General features: G+C 38.1%; 1 pseudogene; it reads right to left on the reverse strand.

Moving 5' to 3' along the window:
* The window catches only part of LOC111298241 (casein kinase II subunit alpha-like), a 42020-nt pseudogene continuing 27492 nt past the window's right edge, over positions 1-14528 (reverse strand).

A 14528-nucleotide genomic window follows, 5' to 3' on the forward strand; every position in this document is an offset into this window, starting at 1 on the left:
CTACCAAGATATACCTGGACTCAACACTGAAATAGTAAAGCATAAGTTACCATTAAAGCCAGAATACAAACCGGTGCAACAAAAGCTAAAAAAATGAAACCAAAGATATTGTTAAAAATCAAAGAAGAAGTTAAAAAGTAATTTGATGCAGGCTTCTTGCAAGTAGCCAAATATCCCGAATGGGTGGCTAATATCATACCTGTTCCCAAAAAAGATGGCAAAGTACGAATGTGTGTAGATTATAGAGATCTAAACAGAGCTAGCCCTAAAGATAATTTTTCTCTACCTCATATTGACTCTTTGGTGGATAATATAGCCTTACATTCGGTATTCTTTTTCATGGATGGATTTCCTGGCTATAATTAGATAAAAATGCCTAATATGACATGGAAAAGATTACTTTTATCACCATGTGGGAAACCTTTTACTGCAAAGTCATGCCCTTTGGATTAAAAAATGCTGGGGTAACTTATCAAAAGGCTATGGTAACATTCTTCCACGGTATGATGTGTAAAGAGATTGAAGTGTATATAGATGACATGATCACCAAGTCTTAAAAAGGAAAGGATCATGTAGTCGACCTTAGAAAATTATTCGAAAGGTTGCAGAAGTTTCAGCTTAAATTGAATTTGGCTAAATGTACATTAGGAACTAGGTTAGGAAAGTTGCTGAGATTTATAGTCAGCGAAAGAAGGATAGAAGTACATCCAGACAAAATTCGAGCAATTCATAATTTGTCTCCACCAAGTACATAAAAAGAGGTTCGCAGTTTCTTGGGCAGATTGAATTATATTTCTCGATTCATTTTTCAGCTCACTCTCAAATGTGACCCCATTTTTAAACTCCTTTGAAAGAATAATCCCAGGGAGTGGAATGAAAAATGCCAAGAAGCCTTCAACAAAATTAAGCAGTACTTATCAAACACTCCAATACTAGCACCCATTGTCCTTGAAAAACCATTGATTCTATACCTAGTGATACATGAAGGCTCGAGGGGATGTGCGCTGGCCTAACAAGATGAATCTAGTAAGAAAGAAAAAGTTATTTATTACTTGAGCAAAAATTAACAGAGTATGAGTCCAAGTATTCATCACTAAAAAAATGTGTTGTGCTTTGGTTTAGACAACTAAAAGACTAAAGCAATACATGCTGTAGCATACAACTTTGCTCATAGCTAAACTGAATCCCATCAAATATATCTTTGAGAAGCCTTCCCTATCAGGAAGAATCGCAAGAAGTCAAGTGATGCTTTCTAAATATGACATAGTATATATGAGTAAAAAAGTAATCAAAGAAAGTGTCATTGTCGAATTCTTGGCAGACAAGGCCGTTGAAAATTATGAGCCCATGAAGCTTGATTTCCCAAATGAGGAATTAATGGCCCTCTTAGAATCAGAAGAAGATGATGATGAAAAAAAAATATGGTGGATGTATTTTGATAGGGCCGTTAAGCCATGTGGCATAGCATTGGAGCAGTTTTGATATCTTTAATGGATCACTACTATCATATTATAGCAAGATTGAATTTTAACTGCACTAATAATGTAGCTGAATATGAGGCTTGTGTCATGGGGCTGCATGCTGCTTTGGACAAGAAAATTGAAACATTAAAGTTGTTTGGGGATTCAGCTCTAGTCATTTATCAATTGAAAGACGAATGAGAAACAATGGATTCCAAACTTATCCCTTATCATAAATACATTTTAAAGTTATGCAAATGGTTTAAAACAATTCGGTTTGAACATTTACCTAAAAAAAAAATCAGATTGTAGATGCTCTGGCTACCTTGGCTGTAATGGTATAGATTGGTGATACTGTAGAAATTCAACCTATCGAATTGGATATCAAATACATACCAGTATATTGTGCCAACTTGGAGGAAAAGAAAGGTGGCCATCCCTAGTATCATGATAATATACGATATCTAAAGAACCAACAATACCCAGATTTAGCCACAGAAAATGGTAAAAGAATCTTGAGAAGATTGGTCATGGGATTCTTTTTAAATAGGGAAACTTTGTATAAAAGAGGCAAGGACCAAGTGTTACTACGTTGTGTAAGTGCATCTAAAGCCATAAAAATTGTTGAGGAGGTGCACAATGGTGTATGTGGAGCACATGCAAATGGGCACATGATGGTAAGATAAGTTATGCGAGCTAGATATTATTGGTTGACAATGGAAAAAGATTGCATCGATTATGCTCGAAAGTGCCATAAATGCTAGATTTATGCTAACAAGATTCATGCTCCACCCAGTGCTTTACATGTCATAGCACCACCTTAGCCATTTTTTATGTGGGGCATGGATGTCATTGGCCCCATCACACCAAAGGCTTCAAATGGGAATAGATTCATTTTTTTAATGATTGACTACTTCACCAAATGGGTCAATGCTGTCTCTTTCACAACGGTGCTAGATCAGTGGTCTGTAAATTCATTAAAAGAGAAATAATTTACAGATATGGCCTTCTAAAAAAAATTATATTTGATAATGCAAAGAATTTAAATAGCAAGATGATGCAAAAAGTATGTGCTCAGTTCAAGATCAAGCATTATAATTCAGCCTTATATTGCCCAAAAATGAATGGAGCAGTGGAAGCTACAAATAAGAACATTAAAAAAATTTTGAAGAAGATGACTGAAATGTATAAGGATTGGCATGAAAAATTACATTTTTCTCTACATGCGTATCAAAATTCTGTACGCACTTTTACTTGGGCAATTCCTTTTTTTTTTAGTTTACGGGATAGAAGTTGTACTACCAGTAGAAGTAAAAATCCTATCTCTAAGGGTCCTAAGAGAAATGGGATTAGAAGAAGCTGAATGGATTCAAGAGCGCAATGAGCAATTAAACTTTATCGATAAGAAGAAATTGACGGCGCTATGCCATGGCCAATTGTACCAAAGAAGAATGATGAGAGCTCATGAAAAAAAAGTCAAACCTCGACAGTTTTAAGAATAAGAGATGGTGTTGAAAATGATTTTTCCAAGTCAGCATGATATAAAGGAAAATGGACTCTAAATTGGAAAGGGCCTTATATGGTAAAAAAAGCTTTTTCAAAGGGAGTTTTGATCTTGTTAGAAATGGATGAAGATGAAATTCTTGGTCCTATCAATTCTGACGTGATAAAGAAGTACTTTACTTGATTCTAAAAAAAATAAAACAAAAAAAAGAGAAAGGTCAAATCGAAAACCCGAAAGGGTAGTTTGAACCATAAAAAAAAATAAATAAAGAGAAGTTCAAGTATAAAACTCGAAAGGGCAACTTGGAATTAAAGGAAAGGTCAAAACTTTGAAAGCAACTGGAATTGGCATTACTTAAGAAGGCATATTAGGGACAATAGATTTCGAAGAGCTTTGAAGTGTAAGGGCATCAAGTTTCAATTGAGTTTTTGAAAGAGATCCAAGGTTTATCGTCATGATTATCTAATCATTTGTCTTGGGGCATTGTTACTCCAAATAGTTACTCCTAAATAGCCTTCTTTTTACCTCTATACCATCATTTGTAATTTATTAATTATCTAAATAAATGAAAGCCATCTTATTATTCTCTTAGTCTTATACATTGTCCTTCCTCTTTATATCTTGCCATGAATGGAAGAAATGCATGATTTGCATCCCACACTTTGAAATTGTAATAATGATTAATAATTGAACAAAATCATAAGAAGTTGTGTGTTGTCTTAAAGAATTGAAGGAGACAAGAACAAAGGATGAATGCTTCTAAAAAAATAAAAAAGAACTGATTTCCATGGCATTCTTTGGGGTAAAAATAAATAGTCAAATTGATTTCTGTGCCAAAGATATGTGCTCAGATGGTTTCTTCATCGAAGATATGCATGTTTTCTTCATTAAAGTGTGCAGTGGAGATAGGTGTTTAGACTAATGAAAGAGAGTTTCTTTGCCAAAAAATGTAACAAAATAAAAAAGACAAAAGCCTTAGTACCATAATTAAAGATTCATCTGCATCCTAGATAAGGGATGCACTAACATTATTTGCCTACTTGATATTGGCTCAGTCCAAATCATTTTTTATGATTCGTGGTTTCATCTTGATCATTTATTTTTGACCTTGACTTGGTCCTGGTCGTTTTATTTGACTCGTGGTTTCATTTCGATCACTTGACTTGGTCAATCTAGATCATTTTTTATGATTCATGGTTTTATCCCGATCATTTATTTTCGACCTCGACTCGGACTTGATCGCCTCATTTGACTGATGGTTTCATCCGATCGCATAATCTTGGCTCAATCCAGATCATTTCTTATGATTCATGGTTTCGTCCTGATCATTTATTTTCGACCTCGAGTTAGTTCTGGTCACTTTATTTTGGCTTGTGGTTTCGTCCCGATCACTTGATCTTGGCTCAGTCCATATTATCTCTATTGATTCATGGTTCTACCCCGATCATTTATTTTTGACCTTGACTTGGTCTTGATCATTTTATTTCGATTCATGGTTTCATCCCAATCACTTGATCTTGGCTCAATCCAGATTATTTCTTAGATCATTTATTCTTGGCCCCGACTTAATCTGGGTAGCTTCATTTAACTCATGGTTTAATCTCGGTCATTCGATCTTGGTTCAATCCAGGTTATTTTTCCAATTTATGACCAGAGTGGGTATCTTGGTCTTTGCAACATCTTTGTCTAACAAAGATATGCAAGAGGTGCAGTTGTAGACACCCATTTTGGTCCCAACCTAGTTAGACCCATTTTGGTTTGGGCCCATTGGGTTCATTCTGGTCGAGCCCAACTATAAGCCATTTTAGTCAGACCTATTATGGCCCGTTTTGGTCCAATTAGATACTTTTATTATTATTATTATTATTATTATTATTATTATTATTATTATTTTCTTTTTTTTTTTGCTCAACCTGCACATGAATGAAGATCAGGATCACAATATTTTTGGGTCAACACAGAACCAAATTAATACAGTTGCAATTTTAGACCTAAAATCTTGTCTACACAGAATACGATCCCAAGAATCAAGCCTGAGATTGATTCTGTCTGTTTCCTGAATTGATCCTAGGCTGCCTATAAATTAAAACTATTCTACAGAACAAGAAAACAGAGAAAAACAAAGAGAAAATCACTGAAAGAAGGTTTGGGGAAATTTTGGGTAGAAAGGGTTCTGGAATTTGGTTTTCGGATTTTGGGGTTAATTTATGGTTTTAGGAGTGAATTTAGGTTTCTGGAGGTGAATTCAGGGTTGTAAAAGGTACGGGGAAGGCTTAGAATCATCTGGGAGTTTTTTTAGATTTTTTTGGAATTTTTTTGAATTTTTCTAGATTTTTCTAGGTTTGGTTGAATTTTTCAATCACATTTTAGCCAACTTCTCAGAAAAATGATGGTTTTTTAGTTTTCGTTTGAATTTTTTGACAACTTTTCCAAAAATTAATGGATTTTTTTATCTCGATCGAAGTTTTCAATTGAGTTTTTTAAAGAGAAGGCAGAGGATTTTGACGTTAGAGAGACAGAGGCTCTAGGATTTTTGAGAAAAAACATTGGAGGGTGCCTTATATACCGCCCCTACATGATGTCATTTTGGATAAGCTAGGATCCGCGTGTTGACCCGAAAACTCGCGCATCAACCCGCATTTTGACCCGACCTGATCGTAGGTTTTTTTTTCTATTTTATTTTATTTTTTGATTTTATTTTATTTTATTTCTAACCCATTTTTTTATTTTTTGGTTTATATTTTTAAAAAAAGAATTATTTTTGCCAATGATATTTTTGAAAAGAAATATATTTCAAAACAAAAAAAAATTAAAAAAAAAACCTTAAAAAAAGGGAGAAAAATCTTTATGGATAATGCTTTCAAAATAACAAATAAATAAGAATTTTGAAAGATTTTACTGCTCTAATAAAATTAATAAATTATTTAGTAAAAAATAATGATCAAGGCTTGGATAATTTGAAATTGTACTGTTACCATCTTCTGGATAGGCATTGTAAGGGTGTCACACCTTCCAAATGCATAATTGACTTTTGAACCTAACCTCTGTTTTATAGACTAGCTTTAATTAGGTGGCCAATCACACATAACCAAAAAAAGATTAGTGGCGACGTCCTTTTATTCTAAGTCTAGAGGTAGGTCTATGGATCTATACGTTATGCAGTAACATTTCGTGAAATATAAACTTTAACTTTTTGGAACACGTCTTTATTTAAATTAGTTGTTTGTTCTTCATCTCTATCAATATTACTTAGTTGATATGTACTCTTGGTCTTTGTTTTGAAAATTGCCCACTAATCATATTGACCTCTTCTTCTAGAATGATGGCTTGATGTACTTACGAAGCTAAGACAAATGGTTCATTGCTAGCAAGCATTAAATTGTATCTAATTTCGATAAGACCATAACGAGTATCTACCTTTACTCCATTCTTTGTGTTAAACCAATGATATTTAAAAAGTACAACATTATTCTTTCCTCTAAAGTACTCTAACTTAATGATATCTTCCAAGATACCATAAAAGTCACGCTCATAATTATTGTAATAACTTTCTTTCACACATATCCCATAATTCATCGTCTTTCAAGTTTGGCCATAGTTAACCATATGAAACTTAAAACCATTCACATTCGAGGCCATAACCTATCTCAACTAGACAATGATCAATATCGTTATTTTTCTTTTCAACCTATCCAATTGTAAAACAAAAAAAAAAAAAAATTGATCATTATTTTAAATTATATGAAAATATAATTTCTATTCACATATGTTATTATGCACTAAACCCTTACAAATTATCTTAACCATTGTGAAAATCTTTCATCACATGCTTTCTCCAATTTTTCATCACTTATATTTAAAAATTCTCTTCTCATTGAGTAATCAAATATCCTAAAATTATTAATTACAACTTAGAAAAATTGTCAACTTACTAGAAACATAATAATAGAATTGACATATTACTTCCTCAATGTAAGGATTTATCTTTTTAGAATTCAATAAAACATATAAGTGTGCCTTGGTATGTTTATTCACTAATATCCATTGAGACTTATTTTGTGGACTAAATGCTTGGCCAGGATGACTAAAAATATAAAAAAAATCCTCTAGATTGCATGACTTTCCCATCACCATTATATGAAACTCAATTTAATCTTGTTGATGCTTTTGGATTCAAATAGAATGAGCAAAAAGTGGATATATTTTTGATAACATATGCTCACATATAGATACTTCAACAAATACTTGAGTGGTGCATTTTTTCTTGAAATAAAGAAGAAACCTACTCATCATCATAGCATAAAATAAATATTATTGAAGGAAAATTAAATTAATCAATGTTAATGTCTAACAACTTAAATATATTATGTTTCAGATGAATACATCCATCGATAATAAATAAATCTACCAATGTTTTCCTCGTTAGGCAAGTAAATTGGCAATTATTCTATAGAATCAAAGAAACTTTAAGGAAAAAGCTTTTCTAATTTGTATATTGTTTCCATAATATTTTTTTCCAACACTTCCATAGTATATTCATGTATTTTAATAGAACACAGATCTATGAAAATGAGATCACTCAATAATTGCATTCTAAATAGATCTAGGCACTTGTAAACACCTAATTTTGTCTAGAATATTTTATTTTTTTAAACTTTATTTGTTTTTGTAATTAAGCCTCAATCATCAATTTTTTTGGTCCATTAATTCACCATTTTTAAAATGCTGAAGGATGAGACTCAATATGGGCCCTATAGTAAGTCTCATTGCATTAGCTTGAATAATACTCAAAATGACTTAATAAAAACCTGATAGAGGCTCATCCTTAAAGCCCATTATTAGCCATAAAAAATATATAATAATAATAATAATAATAATAATAATAATAATTAATTATTTAAAAAAAGGGCTAGCCCAAAATAAAATTGTGAGGGCCCAATTAAAGCTAAAATAAAACTAATGTAAGAATCCCAAAATTAGCCCAAAAATAAAAGCCCAAGTGAGCCGTTCGGCTTTAGCTCTGTTTGAGGGCTAAACTTATGTAAAGAAAAATGGAATCCAACCAAACCATGCATGGTGTCATGAGCCAACCTTGTATAGGGCCATGACTGGGACTTAGGTTGCCATCAGCCACCCATGTATAGGGCCATGGCCCGGTAGATCCCTTGTGCTAGAAAAAGTATCCCCATTTCAAACATTGTAATGGTTACTGGTAGCATAGCTCTAAAATCTCTAAGGCTCTTTAAGGGGGTGAGCCGGCAGTGTAGTGTTAGGCTGTCTCACCGGTTGCTATGCGAGCTTAGGCCACCCACTAAGGGTTACCCCCTGGCCCTGGTGACGGTAGGAGGTCCCGATGTATGATTCCCATTTATAATAAAACTCACCTCGATTGAATGTCTCGATTGTTGCCTTGATGTGTTTTTCTTTTTCTCGATGCGAATATGCTTTCTTGTGTGTGTGCTTGAGATTGATCTCGATATGTTGTACCTTATTGTGAATGCTTGTGACTAACCATGGCTTACGATTATTTGTTCAGATATCGATCTATTGAAGGCTGACTTAGTTGGGAGCGCCCATTCAAGTGCCGCACGATCTATTGCTTGTTGATAGAAAGCTTAGTCCGTGACAAGTGGTATCAGAGCACGATTGAGAAGTGCTAGAAAAATGGATGAGATGGCCACAAGTGGTGGATCGGATCATCAACAGAGAATTGAGGAACTTGAGGCCGCGGTGGTCGTAATGAAAACTCATATGGCGACGAAAGACCGAGTGAGGGAGATCGAGACAACCCAGCGGGAGTTGTCTGATACTCTCCACAATGTGAACGAAGAGGCTAGAGATGCCTTGAACATTCTCCAAAAGGAGTTTGAGGAGCTCAGAGCACAGGTGAGCATCCTACAAATGGCTGTGGCCAAATCAGGTTCGAGCTCGATGGAAAGGGGAAAAAGGCCCAAGGTGCCAGAGCCTCGATGCTATGAGGGGGCAATGGATGCTAAGAAACTTAAAAATTTCTTGTTTGACATGGAGCAATACTTCCGAGCTGTACACACAAATTCAGAGGAAGACAAGGTGACAATGGCGTCGATGTACCTCACAGGGGATGCCAAGCTGTGGTGGCACTCCAAGTTTGTCGATGACGAGTGCCCGATTAAGACTTGGACGGATCTGAAGCGAGAATTGAAAAACCAATTTTTCCCTGAGAATGTGGAATATATGGCCCGAAAGAGACTTCGAGAGTTGGTGCAAATCGGAACGGTGCGAGAGTTTGTAAGGAGCTTTTCTACCCTGATGTTGGATATTCGAGACATGTCTGAAAAGGACAAGATGTTCTATTTTCTTGAAGGCCTCAAGCCTTGGGCGAGGACAGAACTACAAAGGTAAAAAGTGCAAGATGTGGCCACAGCCATGGCTGCAGCTGAACGTCTTCACGATTACAATGATGGCTCCTTAAAACGAAAAAACCCTCCATCAGCTGGCAGTAGCTTTAACTTTGGGAGTGAGGGAAAGATGACTAGGTTGGACTGACCCTTCAGTGGGGGATCAGACAGGAGGTTCTTTGGTCGAGATAGCACCCAACCCAAGACAAGCAACGTAGGGATTTTCAAGCCGAGGCAACCGCTAGCTTGCTTTCTTTGCAAGGGGCCACATCAGGTGGCAGAATGCCCGCACAGGGGAGCCCTTAACGTTTTAAGGACCTCGTCTCAAGAGTCCGCAAAAGCACCAGAGAGCATTGAAGAAGCTGAAGAGGAGCCAGCCATGATGGGTTCAATAAGGTTCTTCAATGCCCTCCGCACCCAATTGAACACTATAAAGAAAGAGTAGAGTAGAGGCTTGATGTATGTAAACTTGACGATCAATGAGAAAACCACCAAGGCCATGGTGGATACGGGTGCAACCGACACTTTCATCACACCAAAAGAAGCAAAAATGTGTGGTCTTCAGGTTAGTAAAGATTGTGGACGAATGAAAGTGGTCAATTCGTCAGCCTTTACGATCAGTGGAAGCTTCAAAAGTGTGACAACCCGATTGGGGCCATGGGAAGGAAAGGTAGACTTTACAGTTTACCCCATGGATGACTTTGATGTTGTCCTCGGATTAGACTTCATGATGTTGGCTCAAGTCATCCCTATCCCCGCCGCTAGCTGCTTGTTGTTCTTAGGGGAACACCCATGTGTGGTGTCAGCCAACATCTTACCAAAGAGTGAGAAGAAAATGATTTCAGCTTTGCAGTTCAAGAAAGGGGTAAAGAGAGGGGAACCCTCCTTTGTGGCAGTGCCGATTTACAAAGAAGGGTCGAAAGCAGAACCAATACTTGATGGTGTGGAAAAAATGTTGGAAGAATTTGAAGAGGTGATGCCAGAGATGTTGCCTAAAGTTTTACCCTCTCGACGAGCAGTGGACCATGAAATTAAGCTCCTCCCAAGAGCAAAACCCCCTGCTAGAGCGCCATACTGCATGGCCCCGCCAGAGTTAGCTGAACTAAGAAAGTAGTTAGATGAGCTGCTATAAGCCGGGTTCATCAGACCATCAAAGGCTCCTTTCGGAGCGCCAGTGCTATTTCAGAAGAAGTACGATGGAAGTTTACAATTATAAGTTGACTATAGGGCCCTGAACAAAGTCACCATAAGAAACAAATATTCTATTCCCCTTATAACAGACTTGTTTGATCAATTGAGCCGGGCCAAGTACTTCTCCAAATTGGACTTGAGATCTAGCTACCATCAGGTCAGAATCGTTGAGGGAGATGAGCCAAAGACCATTTGTGTGACACGGTATGGTGCATTTGAATTTCTTGTTATGCCTTTTGGGCTGACCAATGCTCCTACCACATTTTGTACATTGATGAATCAGGTGTTCTATGACTACCTAGACAAATTTGTAGTCATTTATTTAGACGATATAGTGGTATATAGCTCCACCTTGAAAGAACATCAAGAGCACCTGTGCCAGGTACTTCAAAGATTACATGACCACCAATTATACATAAAAAGGGAGAAGTGTGCATTTGCTCAGACCCAAATCCATTTTCTCGGTCACATTGTCGAACGTGGCCACATTCGAATGGACATGGAAAAGGTTAAGGCCATCAAGGAGTGGACAACACCGAAGAACGTTAGTGAACTCCGCTTATTTTTGGGACTAGCCAACTACTATAGAAGGTTTGTGGAAGGGTACTCTTGCAAGACCACGACCCTCACGGAGCTATTGAAGAAGGAGTGTAAATAGTGTTGGACAAGTGAGTGCCAAGAGGCCTTCGAGGGATTGAAGGATGCTATTATGAAGGATCCCATCTTAGCTTTCCCTGATATTGAAAAGCCCTTCGAAGTTTAAACGGATGCATCCGATTTTGCTATTGGAGGAGTGCTGTTGCAATAACATCACCCGGTAGCATTTGAAAGCAGGAAGCTAAGTGAAGCTGAAAGGAAATATACAGCCCAAGAAAAAGAACTCCTGGCAGTGGTTCACTGCTTGAAGGCTTGGCGACATTACTTGTTGGGTTTACACTTTGTCGTGAAGACAGACAATACGACCGTTAGCCATTTTCTCACCCAACCAAGGCTTATGGCAAAACAAGCTAGGTGGTAGGAATTTTTAGTCGAATTTGACTTTTGTTTTGAGCACACCGCTGGAAAGACCAATCAAGTGGCCGATGCATTGAGCAGGCGAGTAGATCTAGTGGCCCTTAGAAGAATTACCCTAATGGCGACTAGTAGAGCCACTACAGACATTCACAAGTTGATTGGAGATCACTTAGGAAAGGACCCGCAAGCTTGTGCCATCCTGAAGCTAGTGGAAGAAGGGAAGTCCAAGAACTTCTGGCAAGAAAATGAGGTCCTATGGACCAAGAGGCCTCGAGTGTTTGTGCCAAAAGCAGAAAGTCTAAGACAGATGCTAATGAGGGAATGTCATGACACACCATAGGCGAGACACCCGGGTTGGCAACGCACCTTGGCGTTATTGAAACAGGGATACTATTGGCCTCACATGCGATAAGATGTGATGGACTATACGAAGACTTGCCTCATTTACCAACAAGACAAGGTTGAAAGGAGAAAACCAGCAGGCATGCTCGAACCACTACCAGTACCCACCAGACCGTGGGAAAGCATCTCCTTCGATTTCATTTCGAGCCTACCCAAGGTTGGTGACCTTGGAGCTATTTTGGTGGTAATTGATCAGTTCTCTAAGTATGCCACATTCATTTTCGCTCACAAGTATTGCACTGCGAAAGACACAGCTCGACTATTGTTCAAACATGTGGTCAAATACTGGGGCCTCCCTCAAAACATTGTCAGCGATCGAGATCTGAGATTCACGGGGTCCTTCTGAAGAGAACTTTTCAAGATATTGGGGTCCCAACTCAACATCTCCTTAAGCTATCACCCTCAAACCGATGGTCAAACGAAACAGTTCAACGAATTATTAGAGGAATACTTGAGGCATTTTGTTCAAGTCAATCAGAAAGACTGGCCTTCATTATTAGACGTGGCTCAACTCTGTTTTAATTCCAACAAAAGCTCTTCCACCAACAAGAGCCCATTTGAGGTGGTCACTAGATAATTACCAAGGCTACCCCACACTTCCTTGGAACAATATGGAGGAAAGAATCCGAGAGCCTTCAATCTCAGCAAAAAGTGAAAACAAAACACAGAGATTGCATAAGCTTACCTGGAGAAAGCATCAAAGCGGATGAAGAAATGGGCAGACAAGGGTCGTAGAGCTCAACAATTTCAAGTTGGTGATTTGGTTCTTGTCTGACTAGTTCCTGAACAAACCAGGTTCCTGAGAAAGAGAGATCATAGACTGGTACGCAAATATGAAGGTCCAGTAAGGGTCCTTTCCAAGGTGGGGAATGCTTCTTACAAAATTAACCCACCAAAGTGGATGAAGGTGCACCCAGTATTTCATGTGAGCAACCTAAAACCTTTTCATGCAGATCGTATAGATGCTAGCCGAAGGGAGCCAACCAGAGCCACCATCACCATGAAGCCACCCTCAGAGCGTCAAGTCGAAGAGATCTTAGCTGACAGGGAAACCAAGATATCTCGAAACTAGTTCGGGAGTACTTAGTGAAGTGGGAGGGATTAGGACTAGAAGAAACTAGCTGGGAGAGAGAACACAACCTCCAGAGATTTCAGAGGAAGATTGAAGAATTTCAAGCCAACAAGTCGACGAGGACGTCGATAGAATAGGTGGGGGGAGGATGTCATGAGCCAACCTTGTATAGGGCCATGACCGGGACTTAGGTTGCCATGAGCCACCCATGTATAGGGCCATGGCCGGGAAGATCCCTTGTGCTAGGAAAAGTGTCCCCATTTCAAACATTGTAATGGTTACTAGTAGCATAGTTTTAAAATCTATAAGGCTCTTTAGGGGGGTGAACCGGCAGCGTAGTGTTGGGCTGTCTCACCGGTTGCTATGCGAGCTTAGACCACCCACCAAGGGCTGCCCCCCTGGCCCTGGTGACGGTGGGAGGTCCCAATGTATGATTCCCGTTTATAATAAAACTCACCCCGATTGAATGTCCCGATTGTTGCCTTGATGTGTTTTTCTTTTTCTCGATGCAAATATGCCTTCTTGTGTGTGTGCTTGAGATTGATCTCGATATGTTGTGCCTTATTGTGAATGCTTGTGACTAACCATGGCTTATGGTTATTTGTTCAGATATCGATCTATTGAAGGCTGACTTGGTTGGGAGCGCCCATTCAAGTGCCGCACGGTCTATTGCTTGTTGAGAGAAAGCTTAGTCCATGACACATGGTCTGCATGAGGCTTAAAGCCGCGTGAGGAAATTAAAAACTGAAAGAAGGTTATGGCTTACTAACGTGGGTGCATGGGTATGAAAAAAACAAACAAATAGTAGAAAAACGTGACAGCGGCCCAAACAAAGAAAAATGGCAGAAAAACAAACAGAAACTGGCAGCAGGCAAAAAAAGGGTAGGAAAGAAAAGCACGAAAGGGGGGAGGCATTCATAGAAAAGAAAAAGGAGAAGGACCAAAAGAGCACAAAAAAGAAAAAGAAAAAAAAGGAGCAAACAGGGAAACAAGGAGGAAGGAAGAGCAGCAAAGGGCAAGGAAAAACGGAATGGCGGAAGGGAGAAGCGGCTGAAAAGCTGAAAAACTGGCAGTAAGCATGAAGGATTTAGCAAAAAAATAAAAATAATAATAAAAAAAGAAGGAAAAGAGCTTTCGGGTACAACCATAAGAGAGAAAAGAAAAGAACACAAGACCAGAAAATAAAAAAAAAACAAAAAAAAAAAAAACGTGAGGCAGTGGCAGAACGAAGAGGAAATCGACGGAAGCGAAAAACCAGAAAAAGAATACCAGGAGAAGAAAAAGGGTGTTCGTGAGGAAGCTGCGAGGCATTCGAAAAAACCAGAAAGCTGGCAGGAAAACCAAAGAAACAGAAGAGAAAAGAGTTCGGGAGCAAGCTTGGCAAAAACAAAAAAGGTAGTTCATTTTTATTCCCCCGGTTATTTCTGCATGCCAAACTTTCATGTTTTTATTTGATTCAAAACATAAAGTGCTGTCATATTATTTTGTTTAGGGTCACATATGTTTCT

This window comes from Durio zibethinus, chromosome 16, assembly GCF_047325235.1.
Source record: "Durio zibethinus cultivar Kanyao isolate XHJ-2024 chromosome 16, ASM4732523v1, whole genome shotgun sequence".
Taxonomy (NCBI): Eukaryota; Viridiplantae; Streptophyta; class Magnoliopsida; order Malvales; family Malvaceae; genus Durio; species Durio zibethinus.